Source organism: Adiantum capillus-veneris, chromosome 23 (assembly GCF_014529385.1).
Source record: "Adiantum capillus-veneris isolate H3 chromosome 23, ASM1452938v2, whole genome shotgun sequence".
Taxonomy (NCBI): Eukaryota; Viridiplantae; Streptophyta; class Polypodiopsida; order Polypodiales; family Pteridaceae; genus Adiantum; species Adiantum capillus-veneris.
The window spans coordinates 138552090-138569205 of NC_140953.1; positions in this window are offsets into that span (position 1 = coordinate 138552090).

Here is a 17116-nt window from a genome sequence, read left to right on the forward strand (position 1 = left end):
GCGACAATTTAATAAAGTGTATAGATTGAATCATCCTGGCACTGTGGTTCCTCTCCATCAACAATCGGTGTTTGAATCCACACTTTCAGGGAAAGCTGCAAAATGGCTATTAGAGTATCCTCACGATCACTTTCAAACTTATGACGAAGGGTCCACAGCGTTCTTGCGTCGATTGAGAATAAAAAAGACGGTCCCTCAACATTTGGAAAAGCTTCGAACGTTGCTTCAAGAGTCGTTGTCAGTGGAGGATTATGCTACGAAGTTCCGGATGCTTTTGCAGCGGTACCTCAGGCACAACGACCAGTGGCCGAGGTCTTGAATGATTATTTTCTGCAAGGACTCAACAAGGATCTCAGGATTGTTATGGCAACAGTGGATAAGGTTACCACTCCACTAGATAATGTTATTGCAAGGGCTGTTGTAGCAGGAGAGGCTTTAGAGGATATGGAATCACCAAGGAAATCAAAGAAAAAGGATCGCAAGAAATCTCATTGTAAATCTCAGGGAAGTGGGAGTGATAGTTCGGAGTCGGAGAGTGCAGACTTATAATACTTGATTCAGGCAGCAATGGTTCGGTGAAAGAATAGGAGGAAGCACCTCGGAAAAAATCCCAGCATCAAGGGAAAGGTGTTCCATCCGGATCAACGAAATCTTCTACGGTGGTTAAAAGTTTGAAGGAGCTGTGGTGTACTTAGTGCCGGAATCCGGGACATGCCGCTCATGAGTGTGCAATGAATCAGAAATGGTGTGCAATTTGCACAGCCAACACCCATAATGCAGTGGAATGCTATTACAATGGTCATGGCCGTAGGAGTGGGGATTCTTCTACATGGTAGTCACAACAGTCGGAACATGGACAAGAGCCTGTGGTGGCATTGGTCCACGCTCATGCATCAGAGGCACCTTTTCAAGGACTAGCCGGTGGACGGGGTCAAGGGGGGGTCGCGATCGCAGAATAGGTGGCCGAGATCCTAATCGACCCAAGACGTGCCTTTTCTGTTTGGGAGATGGGAATTGGCACTTGGAGTGTTCGGAAGCTATCAAATATGATCGAAAGAAACACAAACGTGCTACTGGAAAGCAGTCGAGTGTGGCTATGGTTCAGATTGAGGGGCTGGACGAATCTGACTCGGTGGTTTTGCTGATTACCCATTCTAGCAAAATGTGGTACCAGCCCCGATGTTAAGCTCCCAAATTAGGCAACTCAAGAGGATGTACATAAAAAGACTGTAACTTGGATGCCTTCAATACCACCATTACAATCACCAGGACCATCGATGCCCTCTTTGGAAAAGAAAGAGGGAAAAGTCATAAGCATGTCAAATACCATGGAAGAAGATAATTGGGATTTTGTTTGGAAGGAGGCTCTAGAATCACCATTACAAGTACGATTGGGATCGTTATTGAAATTGGTTCGGAATTTTCACAAAGCTTTGCTGAGTCAGAAGTTCAAAGAAATAAACAAGATGGAAGTTGATGTTGCGGCAGCTGAGGGTGAGGGGGATGATTCAATCGTTTGCCGACAACTAGGATTATGGATACACGGATTCTGGAGCTTTTAGTGAGATATCCTGGAATGTATATCGATAAATTTCTATTATATGGAGGTGCGATAGTGAATATTATTACTCAAGCGGCTTGTGAGCACTTTGGTCTTAGTGATTGGAAACCTGCACCCTTTGTAGTTCGCATGGCAAATCAGAGAAGAGTACAACCAGTAGGATTGCTCTGAGGCATTGTGCTGGAAGTGGCTGGTTTGTATTTTTCTGTTTCATTAGTGGTGTTAAATATTGAGGATCACAGTCAGGATTATCATATTATTTTGGGGAGACCATGGTTATGCCAAGCCACGGTAAAGCATAATTGGGAGGCAAATATGCTGACAGTTAAAAAGGGTCGCAGGAAAGTTCGAGTGATGTTGGGAACATGTAGACAACCAATCCAGGCAGCATGGCCTTTGATAGCAGAGACCGTCAATATGGTGGAAGGATTAGAAGAGGATGAAGAGGAGCAATTCCTGAAGGCTAACCCGGATTTAGTTTCTCTCTATCTTGCAGATATTTCTACAATTTCAGTGGGGAAGTCTTTAGAGGATCAGGAAATAGCAAATCCAGGGGGACAAGAAAAAGTCTTGCCTATTCCCGAACCATTGGAGGATATTATTGGGCAAGAACGTGAGTTTGAAGTACAGATGAGTAAAATAACAAGGGTGAAGGAGGATGAACTGGAGACGAACTAGAGACAGTCTTTCTAGGAGCTCAAGAGGAGTCTTAGCCAATTCATATCAGTAAACAGCTTGAGGAAAGTTTTCGAGGAGACTTGATTAATTTGTTGATAGAAGTATGCGGATATGAAAGGGTTGGATCCAAAGTTTTATCAGCTAACCGGATGCAGTGCCACTGAAGTAGCATTTCTATAGGACTAATCCGAATGTGGCCAAGCAAGTTAAGGTGGAAATTGATCTCGGGGGGTTCACTATGTGTAAAACTACCATATCACGTGCGTTCAAGACATGTTTGTAAAACCCCTTATCTGTGAATTTTGTTAGGAATACAATGTATCCTTTTCTTTTAAAATCTGTAAGTTTTTTTCAAATTTGAAAAAATAATGTCCTTTTGTATATATATTTCTGTAAGTTTCAAGAACTTTAAATACCCTTCTGTTGAACTCACGTGATAGGTTACATTTTTTATTAGGTGACCTCCCCGGGAAATTGATCGCCTATTTTGCAGGTGGGTTTTATTACCCCTATTGATAATCCAAAATGGATTTCTCCTATTGTGGTGGTACCAAATTAAAAAAAGCAAATTCAAATTTGTGTGGATTATAGGAAGCTGCATGCAGCTACTGTTCTAGACCCTTTTTTGCTTCCATTCTGGATTCCATTTTGGAATATGTGGTAGGGCATGAGATTTATTCTTTTCTGGATGGGTTCAGTGGATATAACCAGATTTAGATGGCTGAAGATTTTATGCGAATCTTTCTAGATGATCCCAGTGTCTTTGGAGTGCAATTAGAGCATTTGAAGCAATTGCGGTTATGTTTTATGAAATGTAGAGACATGAAATTTAGTTTAAATCCTCTAAAGTGTGCATTGGTAGTGCAAAGTGGGAGATTATTGGGTCATGTAATTTTTGAGGACGGCATTTCAGTGGATCCGGATAAAATAGTAGCAATTATGGAAGCACCTCTTCCGGTGAATTCAAAGCAGTGTGTAGTATTTCTGGGCCAAGCTCATTGGCATGGAAGGCATTTGCAATTTGTCGCACACTTGGCAATACCTATTAATCAGGCAGCACATTACAAAGTTTTTGAATGGACACAGGAATGTGATCTGGCCTTTAGGAGATTAAAAATTTAGATGTCCAAAGCTCCGATCATGATCCCTCTGAATTGGAGTCAGGATTTTCATGTTTTTGTGGATGATTCTGACAGAACTACTGGCAATGTGTTGATGCAAGAACAAACTCAAGGGTGGTTTCAACCTGTCTATTATGCCAGCAGACAATTATCATCCGCAGAAAAAAATTATCCAGTAACGGAAAGAGAATGCTTAGGGATGATTTACTCGGTGAAGAAGTTTCATCACTATCTGTTGGATCAGTGATTTTTCTTTCATGTGGATCATTCGGCTCTCTTATACCTAGTGCACCAATAGAATTTGACAGGAAGACAAGCCAGATGGGTGCTCTTGTTACAAGAATTTGATTTTGAGGTAATACATCGTCCCGGAGTGTAGCATGCTGTTGCTGATTACCTATTCCATCTTAATTCGAGGCGAGCCGCCGACGAGGGTTGCGGATGAATTTCTGGATACATCCCTATTTTTTACAGGAGTAGTTGAAGATGAGCTTCCAGTTACGCAATCATCCCGGATGATTCCCAGCATTCCCTAGATCTGGTATAAGGAGATGTTCCATTTTCTTGACAGTGAAGAAATGCCTTCATTTTTGTCCAGACATCAACAATGCCGGATGGCTATTCGAACCCGGAATTTTGAGATTGTCATGGGGAAGTTGTATTATCGCACAGTAGTGGATGTCCTACTAAGATGTGTCCTACCACAAGAACAAGGATCTGTTCTAGAGGAGGTTCATACAGGCATTGCAGGGGGTCACTTTGCAGCTTTGATCACGGCACGGAAAGTGCTGCAATCTGGATTATGGTGGCCAACATTGTTTCAAGATGCGAGGGATTTCATACAACATTGCGATGTGTGTGAATGGTTGGGGCAACCTACTAAAATGTCCAGACTGCCTTTACAGCCAGTATTACCCTTGGAGCCTTTTCAAAAATGGGGATTAGATTTTATTGGGCCTTTTAAACCAGTCACAGCTAGCACTGGTAGTAGGTATATTTGGACGGCCACGGATTATGCGACTAAATGGGGGGAAGCATGGCCTTTGAAAGATAATACAGCGGTTTCTATGGTTGGGTGCTTATATAAGGATATTTTTCCCCAATATGGTTGTCCTATTGAGCTGGTTAGTGATCAGGGTAGCCATTTCTTGAATAAGGTGATGGAGAGAATGTTGCAATTCTATTTTGTGTTACACAAGAAATATTCTCCATATTATCCTCAAGCGAATGGGCAGGCAAAATACACTAATAAGCAATTGGTTCGCATCTTGACAAAGCTAGTTAATTTGCATAGAAATCTTCTCCATATTATCCTCAAGCGAATGGGTAGGCAAAATACACTAATAAGCTATTGGTTCGCATCTTGACAAAGCTAGTTAATTTGCATAGAACGGATTGGGATGTCAAACTTCCTTCCACATTATGGTCCTATCGTACAACATATAAAGTGGCAACATGACCAAATCCTTTCAAATTGGCATTTGGAATGGAGGCAATTACCCCAGTGGAGCATGTGGTGCCGAGCTTGCGGATGCTGATTGCGGATAGTCTTCTTCCGGAAGATTCCATTGTTTATCGTTTGGATGTTTGCAGGAATTAGATGAAGAGCGATTGCAAAGTTTTGTGGTGTTGCAAGATCTGAAATCTCAGCGGAAGAAATGGCTAGATCGCCCTAAAGCACGATAATTTTTGCGGGGCCAGTTGGTTCTTGTATTTAATTTCCGCCTTAGGAAGATGCTCGGGAAGCTAATTATGATGGTCTGGGCGGTTCTAGATTTTTAAGTCATGTGGGTCTACCTCCTTTTATTTGGTTGATTTACAAGAGGAGGTGTTTTCTATTCCTGTGAACGGGTTTCAACTGCACCATAATTTTTCACCTACCTCTATTAAGTGCCCCTTTGTTGTGGTACAAGAGTTGGAAGCCACCTTAATCATGATTGGGGATTTTTTAACATGCAATCTTGAAAAGTGAGAAAAGGGTGATGATGGTTGTGACACCGTGGCACGCTCTATTTTGAGAACTCTTTGTGAGTGGTCTCGTGCATGCAGTAGATACCTTATACTTTGTTCGCGCTATTTGCAGGGTTTTAGCACAGCTATGTTTCTGCATTCTTCTTTTCTCTTGTGTGTGAATGAGGGTATTCTCATAGGCTTTTTTCTAAGCTATCATAGGCTTTTTGTAGTTTGAATAAAGGCTAGGGAGGGAGGATAGGTACATTCTCTCTCTACCCAAAAGAGTGGTGGCCCTTCTGACAATAACTACCCTCTCTCTCTTTCTTTTGCCACAACATCAAGGGTGTCCATAACCCCAGCCCCATAAATTACTTTTACAAAAAAAAAATCAAATAGACCTCATTTTTACTCAAAACTTCTCTCCAACCTATATGTATACCCAAAAACCAATTTTTCCCCTCAAATTCTCACTGCTAGAACTACAAAACGTCAAACTTCCCTCCTTTTTTTATTTCCCTTTAAAATCACTCCTCTCTCTCTCTCTCTCTTCTCTCTCCTACTTTTCAACGCACCCTCTTCTCCCCTTTCTCTTCAATCTCCTACTTTTCAACACACATTCTTGCTCCGTCCCTCTCCTGGTTGTAGGTCTCTTTGTTGCAGCTCTCCTCTCCATAGTTGTCCAATCCATAGCTTTGTTGCAGCTCTCCCCCCCCATAGTTCTCCACTCAGTAGCTTTTGTTGCAACTCTCCATCCCATAGCTCTCCACTCCATAGCTCTCTTTACTTCATTGAACATCCAGCCTAGTCCCATCCACAATTCCTCTCTTCTTCTCTTCCTTGACTCCAGTTTTATTCCCCTCTCCATGGAGCTAAATGACATTACAAACCGTCCATCCACAGTAAGATCGCCAAGTTCAAAATGGTGTCCCTACATGTTTCACTACCAAAGGAATCTGCACCCTCAAACCGTCATTACTTTGAAAACTGCACAACAACATCGTAGTGCAGGTCATGCCAATGTGGACCTTTAGGTGCATGGTTGCCTCCAGCCTAATGAGCTAGCCATCAATGTGTATCCAACATTCAATAGCCTTGCTACATTCTTACAATATGTAGGTAGAGGGGAGCAAGGTATTCTTGGATACTGCAAGTGATTGCCAACTATCGGAGCTGATATCACACAATGGTATTTGCATCAATGCCAAATTCTTTCCCATACCACTAGTGGATTGCATGAAAGAATCGTTCATGTAGATAAGGAAGTGGAAACTTTTAAACTACAAGTGGAAGAGAAGGATGCTAAGATTGTGAAGCTCAAAGATAAGATCTTGCATCTTAAAAAGACACCCTTAGGTGCAAGGGAACGTAAGAGGAGCATCTCATCCATAAAGACTTTAGCCCCTAAAGGTGGTGCTCACAAAAGAAGGGTTACAACTACAAGGTGCATTTTGCTATGTCTCGATCTATGCTTTAAGTTGCTTCTGTGGTAATGATTTTGTGCCTTCTTCTAGGAATTTTATCCAAGAGCTGTATGGTGGCCACAACCAGGAGGATCACATCCATTTGTTGAGTTTGTGCCTCAAGAAATCAGATGTCATAGCCCTTCTACGAGCACCAAATGTAGAAAATTTAAACAATGTTGTTACGAAGGAGGTGATGTGAAAGTTTTCAAATCTTGTGAGCAATGTTGATGTGCAGAAAGGCATGTGATGAAGTGGGAATTAGTAGTAAGGGCTACATTGTGTAATATGGTCTCCTTAAGGGTGAAAGAAGAATTAGTGAGAATGTTTTTCCTATACCACTTAAGGCCAATCTTGCTAAAAAGGCTTTGAACGAGGATGTGTACTTTTGAATAGAGGGCTATTTGCACATATAGGAGACAATGCCTTCATCCATCTTTACCAAGTCGTCAAAAGGAGTAAGGAAATGTACCAATGCAAGAGTAGGTGCAGACAGAGTGGACAAGAAATTTCATTACTCAATGTCAAATAATATTTTTGCTGATTTGGAAAAGCTTCAAATGGCAATGGTAGATTTTTGGTCTACCACCTAATGGTGAGGCTACAATAATGCATAGTCTCTTTTTCCAAATTATGGTTTTTATATATTATTTTGGATATTTTGCAATGCTGGATCAAAGTTGGTCTTTGTGCTCAAGCTAGATGAGTATCAAATTGTGAAGAAACAAAGACTAGAAAGGATGAGTATTACTCTCATAAACGAGGCATAATTTCATGCAAAATGTACAGCTATGAATGAGGATTGTTGCATGTACAACTATGAATGAGGATTGTGTACCATCTTTTAGTGTCTAGTTAGAGAAAGAAATTTGGCGGCTTAGTGCTATTGAGGTTCCCAAGGAGACCCATGAAGTGGTTGCTTGGATTTTTGAATGCATTCTGTGGATAGCAGATGTCATAAAAGCACAACTAGCTAGGGAAAAACTCCAAGTAGATCACATAGGATGGTTTGAAGTTGATTGACACTTAGGTGGTGATTTGAAAACAATCAAGTGCATTCTAGGGTGCAAACATGGTGTTGGAGCTCTGTATCCTTTTCCATTCTACATTAAGGGCTATAAGGGGAATGCATGCAAAAATGAAATAGTTGATGAATCAAAGGAAGAGGAAAATTCACAAATTACACGTGTGGGAGAATTCGATGCTACGATGTCCTATGTTGGAGGAGCACAATCGTGCCACAAAAGACACTGACTGGAACCCTATAATTAACTTCCCTCTCAAAAATGTGTATTTTTTCATACTTCATGCTTTTATGCGCGTCTTTGATTGTTTATTAAAGCTTCATATTAATTATGCCTTTACAATGAATCCTATAAAGAAGTCAGTTGATGCTATCTCAAAAGTGGAACGGCTCTTAAATTCAATATGTTGTCATGGGGCCAACACCTCCATTGTTGCACAAAAGAACAATGCAAGCACTCAGGAAGTGACCCAACCAGTGTCCATGAGTGGACTAAAGGCAAGGCACTTTTTGAAGAGGATTCCGTCCAAGGAAAGTAGTGCACATGCAAGATCATCAACATTTGAATGTGGATGGGAGTTGTGGAAGGATCTTTGCAAGTATACAATGGACAATGATAGCAATGCAAGTGTTGTGCTTAGCCGATAGCAAGTTTGGGTGGTATTAGACAAGATGATGAAGATACTATGGCTTGCAAGCACAACCAATGAGCAGCGACAACAATTCCAAATTTTGGTGGTGGAATTCACAAAGGCGATCATCACAGCATGGGGTGAAACAAAAATTACACACTATATGGTGAGTACTTTCTATTCCACCTTGGTCTGTTCTATGCTTTAGTTTTGATCATCAATGTGTTGTGACTTTATGGGTAGCATATCCTCTATGCACATGGTGCATACTTTATGAACATGTATGGTTCATTGGATATTTGGATCATGCAAGGTATGGAGAAGTCACATTATCGTGCCGAGGGTGTCTACTTCTAGAATACAAGACATGGAGGGGGTTCAGTGTGCTCATGCTATCTTCAAGAAATGTTCAACTGGTTTTACCGTACCACTTTTTGACACAAAGTGTCGATTGAACGTGCAAGGTCATCACGCTTGGCAAAAGAAGCATGTCGACTAGCCCATGCTCGTTCCTCAGAGCACTAGAGATCCTCACAAGCTAACATGACATGCAATGTGGCAAGCATCAAGGACTAGGGTGGAAAAGTATGGGCTAGGAGGCAGTAGATGTACTTGAAATCTCATGATAATGGAAAATCCATTGGCAAAAGGTACGTGGATGCATTTGTAATCTCCGTAATTTGAGTATTATAGCATATATTTTTGTGTCACAAGACTCTTTTTTTTAATTCAAGTGCTTTCATTGTTTGACTGCTTATGCAATTGTTCAAGTAGACATCTAGCTCTGTGTGTATGAGTACAACACCACTTTGTTGTGGTTTCGTACTTCAAAAGATTATTTTCTCGTCCTTTTAGCGTGTGAACCCACCGTGTGAACCCACCCTTTATATAGCCACCCTATATAAAGAGGGAAAATCCCCCCATCACAAACACAAAACACTTCCTCCCTTATCAAAAACCACAAGCTCTAAGGTCGTAACCAAACACACTTTCTAAGATGGCAAGGACCAAAAAAACTGCAAAGAAGAATCCAAAGACCAATGAGGTGCATTAGAGACAGAAGGTACGTGCTAATCGACAACCAAAAGAGCTACCTGGCCCCAAACGCACAGAGACGGACACATCATATCCGTCGTGTGAAGAGGAGGAGATACCAGTGTATCATAGGGTGGGAGGGAAGATGTTGCTAGGAGGGATGGGCGCAAGGCCATCCGGCCCAGGTCACCAAAAGGTGGCCCAAAAGTCACTGTCGAGGCGGATGGGTGCCATGCCTTCTCATCCATCGGTCAATGATGAGCACAACAACGATGATGAAGATTATAATCCCGATAAAGATGCCTCCAAGCCACCTCCCAAGCACCGCCGCAAGTCAGATTTTCTACAAGAAGCCACATAGATCACACCCACAAGGAGCCCAAAGCCACCACAAAAACAAAATCAAAGAGCATGATGCTACTATAGAGCATTTGCTAAAATGCGACACTACCAAAAGATCGCGGATCTACTTATTATCAAGAAGGCACCATTTGAACGGACGTGTAGAGAGGTTCTCCAAAGCTACATCACAGAGCTTCGGTTATTTGATGTTGCCCTAGAATCAATTTAGGAGGTTGCAGAGGCTTATTTGGTCACTCTCTTTGAGGACACGTTCATATGTATTTTCCATCCTATGCGTGCAACAATCATCAAGAACATGCAACTAGCACATTCCCTTAGGCATGAGTGATATTTTTTGATGTCAAACTTTTGTAACTAACCTGATACTGGAATCAAGTTTTCTTTGGAACTCAATGTATTTGCACTTTACAATAAATATGAACACATCTCTTATTGTCTCTCTACGTGATCTTTAAAAACAAGAATTTTGTTTGTCTATTTTAACTCATTTTATTGGCATGCTAGAGGGCACATCTTTCAATGAAGTTAAGTGGTTGTTTCTCTACATTTGTTTTTGTTAAATGGTTGAAGATCAGATGCTAATTAGTTGTTAACTAGGTATTCCAAGTGGCTTCCACGTGCTAGATCATGAAAAATTCAGCTTAATAAGCCCTGTCCACAAGGGCAGGAGAAAGTGCTAGACACAAGTCAAGCACGGTATTTTCTCACGCCTTGTGGATAGGGCTTTTTAAGCCTAATTTTTCATGATCTAGCATGTGCAAGCCACCTGGAATACCAAATGGACATTTTCATACCAGTCATAGGACAACTTTTTATTAATACACAAAAATTAACATTCAAACAGTCAATACAAATCACTAAAGATGAAGTTTTTACAAATTGCATCCAGTGACATGGTCACTGAACATGATCAAAACAGTAACCTAAAGTTGTAATAGAATCATAAACAAGAAGATGTCGAGATGATTTTTATATAAAAAGGTTGAACAACAAGCTTAACTATCTTTTGACAGAAGGCTCTTTTGCGATCTCTCAACGACGTTCTTTAGCATTGGGTAGGATGGATGTAAGTACAGAGGCAGCTATGGCTTGGGCACTATCAACCCCCAAGGCTTGACTAAGTGCTATGTGTACCATTAGGATACTTACATGGGTTGTTTGAGGGATGGTGGCTAAGCATAGGAGTTTGCTAGTGGCGTTACGCACCCACAAAACAAAATGGTCATTGGGGGAGAACTCCTTGTGTATGATGCACACATCCTACATTGGTAGTTTGACGATGTAGTGTGCAAGGGTTGCCTGAGGCCCAAACACCATGCGCTCCCTCCCCTTCGGGCTAGCCCACAGGTCCATGTCCAAAACATCCTGCAAAAATGGAATTAAATAAATGCAAAGAAGAAAGGTAGAATTCTCAACGTACAAAGTGCTTAGAATTGCCTCTTGTTGCTTATCCTCATCATCCATAGTTTTCGTGGCTTCAACGTTGATGGAGGATTTTTTCTCATCAAGTTTGCGGGGACTGTACAAACCAGGTGATTCATGGCAGATAGGATCTTGATTGCAAACAACCTTGACCTTTGTTGCAATAAACTCCTCATTCGTGACATGAATCTGCTTTGCATTGAGAATTTTTGTTGTCACCAGTGCAATTGTGTTAGCAACAGAGTCCCCCAATGGAAGTAGCATGTATCCGTACATTCTTGCATAGGATCAAGAGGGAATTCCATCTTGGTGCATATGAGGCTTAGGCACTCATCTAGACAGATGCCAAAATCCTTTTCCAGATCATGCAAGAATAAAAACTCTTCATCTTCAATAATTATGTTGCTGAGGTGGCTGATACCCACCTCGAGTATTGCTGCAGGGTCACGGTTGTCAGAGTCGGGCACCTCCAAGGTGCCGGAAATGTGCTCTCACTGCAATTACCCCTTCCAAACTGTGGGGATATTTGGAGGCGTGTAGCCTTTGCTCACTCTAGACATCTGTAGGACGGGCTTGGGATCTTTACAATCCAGTAGCACCCCATCCACTACCAGATGTGGGATCTCCATCTCCTCAAAGAAGGGCTCCTCATTGACAAGGAAGTAGAGAGTAGAAATGTTGGACAAGAAAGATTGCCCGATTTTGTGCTTCTTGAAGGAGTCTACAACTTCCTTTCACTTGGTGGAAGTGGTGCACCTCTTTTGCAATCACCTCAAAACGGGCTAGTCTCTTTGAAAATGCAGTGTCCCCCTTGTGGATGTAGCAAAGTAGGTCACATGGCAACCACATCATGGTGTTGTCTTCAAAATTCACTGCATACTTGACTATATGTTGTGCGAGTGAATAATTCGTGAAGATCATTGTGTCCAACATATTCAGTGTCCTCTAGGAAAAGAAGGAACCGTGAAAGGGGTGTGTGTGGCTCTTTCGATGATGCTGCTGAGTGGGAGGAGGATGCGCTACCATGGAAACCTCTCTCTCTCTCTCTCTCTCTCTCTCTCTCTCTCTCTCTCTCTCTCTCTCTCTCTACTGTTGATATTGAAGATAGACAAAATAAAAATCCCCCCCCCCCCCCCTCCACTGCACAAAAAAAGTACTGACTCTGAGATACACACAAACACACATGGGTGCACACACAAACATCCAAACAAAAGTTAAAAATTTTAATCAATGACAGTGATACTATAACAGTGATACTATAACGACAAAAAATATTGTATTTCCATTAAAAAAATTTATTTACAACGTGACATTAGAGTCGGTTACATTGATCTATTAAATCAACTTAAAGACAGTGCATTGTGCCAACCCTCCACTCCTCTTGCACTTTCATGGCTGCCTCCATCCGCCTACCAATCTGAAACAGCAAAAATGATTTTAGCAAGACTAACATTGGGACACATGTAGACAACACAGAAATTTAACTGGTCTTGTGCTGATTGAGACGAAAGTAGACATCTTTGTATGTTGGAGAGAGTCCAGTGGTCACTGACTTGCACAATCTCATAAACACCATTTGACAAAGTAATGGGCATGTCAAATGTCACAAAATTAGCAACACTAGATTATAGGGGTATCCACTTTCCACTTTGACACATCCAACACTCATAGTAGAAGCATAGGTACGAAGTAGTGCGCACTTTAAGATACCGTATTCCGATACCCTGAAGCCCCCACTTTGCACTTGTATTTATCTCCTTGGTGCACTCCCTCAACCATTCCTCAATTATCTCCGAATACAAGTTTTAGTGCTTCATACATAACATTCTTGCTACAAAATATAGTAGGTGTGACACTGAATGGCAATGTCTTGAACAAGTGGACAAAAATATGCATGGGGCAACACCAAATGATCCCTACTGATCTGGAAGCCTTCCCAAATTTTAATGAAGAGAAAATGTTGGAAAGAATCTTCTCCTTCATAGAGAATAGTGAACAAACACCGGGTTATGGCCATTCCATGGTCAGTAATGAAGGTTTTTCAATAGCAATGATCTTACTATATCCATCCTCCGAGGCCGGCACTACATACGTGTGTGAGTAGAAGAAGATTTTGCATTGCAACAGCATCGAATGTGGCAGTTGGAAAGCATCATAGCACCAACGTCGGCATGAAGAGCCTTGAAGGTTCCCATAAGACTCTTGATTGGTTGTTCCTTAAGTCGGATGGGAATATATCTGTGACAAGACCAAAAAATATCGAGTCAGAAACAAATAGCAAACATTTAGAATTTGCAACCAACAATGCTTTACAACTTACAATTTAATGGAAAATCTCTTGAGCTTCCATTCCTCAAGTGCATGGAACGCCAACAAGAGTGCACGTGTTGAACAATGGCCATTGTGCCATTGACCCTATGGTTCTTGAAACCAAGAAGTCTCCCCTTCCAATGTTGGTCGAGGCTGCCACGGTTTCAAATTCAATGAGTGCCGATAGTTGTAGGTTGCATGAAGACCCAAGATCCTTTAGAAAATACTTAGGGCACACATTCCCCATCATAATCCCTAGTGTTATGCAAGCAAACCGCTTCTATCTCATCCTTTGGCTTCCTTGAAGTGGAGGGGGTTGACATGGTAGCACCAAAAGTAGAAGAGTTATGGTGTTAGAAAGGTAGGCGTGTTGCTTCAGCAATGAAGTGAGGAGGAGAAGTGGTTCAATGGGGAGAAATGGGAGAAGAAGTAGTTCAAAGGGATGGTGTGGATGAAAGGGGAAGAGAGGTGGTGCAACTATGGAAAGCTTCCATATGTGCTACACCTATGGAAACTTTGGAGGGAGGAGGGAGAGAGAGAGAGAGAGAGAGAGAGAGAGAGAGGAGGTAGAATGGAGGGTAATGGTGAAAAATGCATATTTTGGTCAAAAAAAAAAGTTAGTTTTTTTACCATGTATTTGATTAGGGGAGCTTTTGGGGAGTGAAAAGTGAGATTTAGAGATTTTCAAAAAGTAAATAAATTTTAGGGTTACTTTATGGACACCCATGAAAATAGAGGGAAAGCTCCCCCCCCCCCCCCCCCCCCCCCCCCCCTTTTCTCTCTTTCTAGGGGACAAAGCTATAATGAGAGGAATAAATAGGCCCCCATGTCCCTCTCCTACCCTACCTTTTAGAAAGTATAGTTGTGGCCACCACCCTCTTCCTATTGGTCCATGCTTAATCACCCCTTAATCTAAGGGGCCCTTTTGGGGTTCATATTTTTTCTAACAGAGATGCTTTTAATACCTATAGGTCTGCTATGAGCCTCTCTATCTCTGTAATAATTGGAGCACAAACAGAGTAGTTGCCTTCATTGTGCAACAATAAATCACGCTTTTTTGCTAAGACAAATTTAGTAAAAGCGACCTTCTCTTCAGTTTTATGGGCCTGTCGATCAAATTCATCTACCATTCCTACCTTCTTTTGTTCATGTACTTGTCTCTCTTATTTCTTCTCCTTCTTTCTCATAGGAAGTGAGGAAGAGAAGCCAAAATTCTTACTCATATCTCTTGGCCTGTCTTAAACTGGGTTGAGTTAATTAGAGTGTTGTGAAGCAATTAGAAGACAAGACTATATTTTATTGTTTTGAACATAAATAAATCATATAATATTGAGCGCATGACAATGGCATAAAATGAAAATGAAAACCAACAAGATGAGACATTTGCACCAAACAAATAGAAAAGGGAACCAACAAGATGAGACATTTACACCAAACAAGTACTTTTCATTTATATGAAAAAAATATAAGTCTACTACATTGATACAATATGTCAACAATACTAGTAGGTTGGTAGGGCTCTAAATAGGGAGCAAGTTTTAGCTTGAAAGACGATGCACAATCCCTTTTGGTACTCCTTGATATATAAATTTTTGTTTTTCACTCTTCCTTTTCAACATGACAAAAATGGTTTTTTAGATGAGGTTTTTCTTCTCCTGCTTTGTAGCATTACAATCCAACTACCCTTGGTTATGGATATTGGGTTCCATTAGTTGTGCTCAATTAATGTGGAATAAGTGGTGGGGTATGGTTTCAATGGATGTGCTAGGGTGTTTAGATCGAGTGGACTCCATTACTTGAGGAGAATAAGATGAAGGTGAAGAGAGGGAGGAAGAGGAGGGAGAAGGAGGTGGTGAGACGAAGAGAGAGGTGGTAATAGGAGGGAAAAGAAGGCCGTGACAAGATTTAAAAACTCTCTTGCGTCGATGAAAGAGACCTTGAGTAAAAACACCATGTACTTGAAAGTTACCTTAGATTGTGGCTCAAAGAAAATTCATTTTAGAGAATCAAAAGCAATTTTTAGAACAAAGATTCCATAGTGGAAGCCCTTCTCTCATTGGCCTAGAGCACACACTCTCTCTCTAAATGTTAAAAGGCAAAAAAGAGACCTTGAACTTTTTCGAATGGTTGGCTTGCCCCATCTCTCCCATATTCCTTTTGTTGGTATGGCTATTTCTGCTCCACTATTTAGAATGGCTATCATTTTTTACACACTTGTATTCGAATGCTATGGTGATTTTTTCTTCTTCTCCTTCACAATTATTCACCCACTTTGTTTATTGTTACGAGATCAGCAACTTGTCATTTAGAAGATTTAGCTTCCTTCTCCCGTGCTTTGATTGTTTTGAATGGCCAATAAAGCCCATTTTTCCAAATTTCTTTTCCACTTCGATCCAAACTTGGAATCGGAGTTTAAGCAATTCTGCCAACATTATAATGCGTTGAATGGAAGTTGACATCAATTCTTGTAAACTCCTGGAATCATTCATTTTGGGAGTCACCATGGCACAACTCTTACTCACAATGTAGCTTTCATGTCCACGTTAGCAAACACTAGTTGTCCAAAGGGAGAGCTCGTGATGAGGAAATAGCTGAGCTCTAGACCTCTCCAAAATCATTGTAGTGATTGGGGGTAGGCAAGAGAGAATGATAGACCTTCAAAGCTAAACACGTGGAAGGGAGTCGTGGATAGTACCTATTGAGAGGAATAAAGTACGGGGCAAAGCTTGTATCAAATAGAACAAAATCATCTCGAAATTGTACTTTTCCCCAGCAACATAGCATTGTGGAGCTCGTTGGGGGTTGAAGCTATTAATAAACGTAGGTAGGGGAATTATGCAAAGATGAAGGAGAAGCTCAAGGATACACAAACCTAAGAAGTAGGATTACTTGTGTGCTACAAAGACGAGGCTTGCTGTAAATGGTGGACAACTAAATACAAACAAGGAGGAAAAAACCAACCCCTAGCAAGGGGAAAAAAAAGTGCCTCGATAATCCTAAGTGTGGTCACACATCACTACTAATAACACTAGAGAGTTGTATTGTAAATTTCAGTGTCATCAATAGTCAATTGATTTTCGCCATAAGTGACACTAATGCCTAAGGAGTCCATGAGAAGCAAGCACAATTGGGAGTTCGAGCTGCCTTAAGCCAATTTCATGCAAGTTGATCTTGATGATTACTATAAATGTGGAAGATTTACAATGCATGGTCCTCAACTTGCCACATGAAATGGTTTGGCGATGCAGTTACCAGATTGAGAGATGGAACACTATTGTTGCGATTAATACTGTAGAACCAGCTTGTTTCTCACAACATGATTACCGGAATGTACCATATGCACATTTTGATTAGGGTAAAGGGATCGCACTTCAAAGATGTTGCTAAATTCTGTAGATAAAGGGATGAAGCTGTGATCAACAATGAGCAGATCTTGCGAATTTTATTTAGTGCATGTGGCTATTTCATAAAACTTGCATTTTTATCCCCCTTGTGGTTTAGTGCACCCTAAATAAGGACTCTCATCCAAACCGTCAAGGTCCAGGGTCGCCAAGCAG